General features: G+C 43.0%; 1 pseudogene; it reads left to right on the top strand.

Moving 5' to 3' along the window:
* Nucleotides 1-882: 882 nt before the first annotated feature.
* Nucleotides 883-1880, top strand: LOC112633415 (annotated as a pseudogene).
* The last annotated feature ends 626 nt before the right edge of the window (nucleotides 1881-2506 follow it).

The raw sequence follows: 2506 nt of genomic DNA, 5'->3' as shown, positions 1-2506 counted from the left end.
CTGGTTTCCAACATGGCTGCATGTCCCATCAACAATGCGTGAGTATTTTAGTTTTTCCACATCATTGTTATTTCACTTCCTCCAGGTGTTACTGTCCTTTTTTGTTATAGCACTCTAGTGGGGAAGTGGTGTCTCGTTGTAGTTTTGATTTGCAGTTCCCTGCTGACTGATGATGCTGATCATCTTTTCATGTACTTTGTTGACTCTTCCTACACCTTTTTGATGAAATGGTTATTCAAATATTTTGCCTATTTTAAAATTGGGTTATTTATCTTTTCGTTGCTTAGTTGTAAGTGCATTTCGTATTCTGGACATGAGTCCTTTATCAAATATATGATTTGAATTTTTTTTTTCTCAGTCTATGTGTTATCTCTTCATTTTCTTATTGATGGCTTTTAAATGCCAACATTTTTAGTTTTGATCCTGTTTCATTTTTCAACTACTTTTTAACCATGAAAAGTTGGGTTTTTGCCTAATTCAAGATCATGAATATGTTAATCTATGTTTTCTTCTAAGAGGTGTACAGTTTAGCCCTTAAATTTAGGCCTATAATTTATTTTGAGGGAATTTTTGCCTATGTGTGAGTTAATGGCCTAAATTCATATGGCCAATTGATTTTGACAATAGTAAATTCAATAGGGAAAAAGATTGTCTTTTAAACAAGTGACACTGAGACAACTGAACTGTCCACATGCTCAGGGAATGTCAGCCTGCTATGTCAAGTGATGCCCACCCAAGTCACCACCTATTGGCATCAGAGTGTGTGAAGAATTTCTCAATATGATAACTGTGGGTTAAATAATATGCTGCAGCTCTCTGCTTCTCCCGTTCAACAGACAGCCACATCTTCTTGTGCAGTGCCAGCCACATCCCTGAGACACCATGGTAAAGGTGAAGGCCAGAGTCAATGGATTTGGCCCTATTGGGTGCCTGGTCACCAAGCCTACTTATAACTCTGGTAAAGTGGATATTGTCACCATCAATGATCCCTTCATTGAGCTCAACTACATGGTCTACATGTTCCATATGATTTCACCCATGGCAAATTCCATCGCACTGTAAAGGCTGAGAATGTGAAGCTTGTCATCAATGGAAATCGCACCACCATCTTCCACAAGCTAAATCCCACCAAAATCAAATAAGGCAATGCTGGTACTAAGCACATCGTAGACTCCAGTGGCATCTTCACTACCATGGGGAAGTGTGTGGCTCATTTGCGGGGGACAGTGAAAAGGATCATCATCTCTAACCCCTCTGCTGACACCCCCATGTTTGTGATGGGTATGAACAATGAGAAATATGACAACAGCCTCAAGATCATCAGCAATGTTTCTTGTACCACCAACTGCTTAGCACCGCTGGCCAAGATCATTCATGACAAGTTTAATACAGTGAAGGGACTCATGACCACAGTCAGTGCTATGACTGAAAACTGTGGATGGCCCCTCTGTGAAACTGTAGCATGACAGCTGCAGGGCCCAAAGGAACATCATCCTTGCATCTACTGGCACTGTCAAGGCTGTGGGCAAGTATATCAATGAGCTGCATGGGAAGAGCACTGGCATGACATTCCAGGTCCCCACCACAAACATGTTGGTCATAAATCTGACCTGCCCTCAGGAAAAACATGCCAAATATGATAACATCAAGAAGGTGGTGAAGCAGCATCAGAAGGCCCCCATAAGGGCATCTTGTGCTACACTAAGAACGAGGTTGTCTCCTCCAGCTTAACCACTGACACCCACTCTTTCACCTTGGATCCTGGGACTGGCAATGCCCTCAATGACCACTTTGTTAAGCTCATTTTCTGATGTGAAAATGAGTTTGGCTACAGCAACAGGGTGGTTAACCTCATGGCTCACGTGGCCTCCAAGGAGTAAGACCTGTGGACCACCAGCCCCAGTGATAGCATGAGAGGAAAACAGAGGCCCTCAGCTGCTGGGGAGTCCCTGCCACACTCAGTCCCCCCCAACACTGAGAATCTCTCCTCCACACAGTTTAGTGCAGACTCCCTGAAGAGGGAGGTGCCTAGGGAACCCCACCTTGTCATGTACCACCAATAAAGTCCCCTGTCTGTACTCAGAAAAAAAAAATGCAATATTAGGAAGACTCACAAAGATTACTGATCAGCAAAAGAATAGACAGCATGATTTCTCCATCCTCCTATTTTATACTGATGCATAAATGGTCAGGAAATGCTGGGCTCACAATGGGAGTCTGCATTCCAGTGTGGGAACAATAGTCTCCCTTGTTATAATTTTTTATCACGTAAGCACAAGACACAGCTTTATCAATGGGGGAACACACAGGCTGTTGGTGTGAAACATTCTAGATTTAGGTGTCAGCTGTTCACAAGATTGTCTGGAAAAATCAACTGCCTGGCATCTAGAGTCCTTGGGGCTTACGCAAAGCGTTTCCCTTTTCTTAGGGGAGAAAGCCACCCATTTTACAGGGATCTATACTAAGCACAGTCTCTCATGCTGGGAAAAGGAAAATCCCTCTTTTT

Source organism: Theropithecus gelada, chromosome 1 (genome assembly GCF_003255815.1).
Source record: "Theropithecus gelada isolate Dixy chromosome 1, Tgel_1.0, whole genome shotgun sequence".
Taxonomy (NCBI): domain Eukaryota; kingdom Metazoa; phylum Chordata; class Mammalia; order Primates; family Cercopithecidae; genus Theropithecus; species Theropithecus gelada.
Note: the sequence above shows the minus strand (reverse complement) of the source record. Positions and strands in the feature narration are given on the sequence as shown.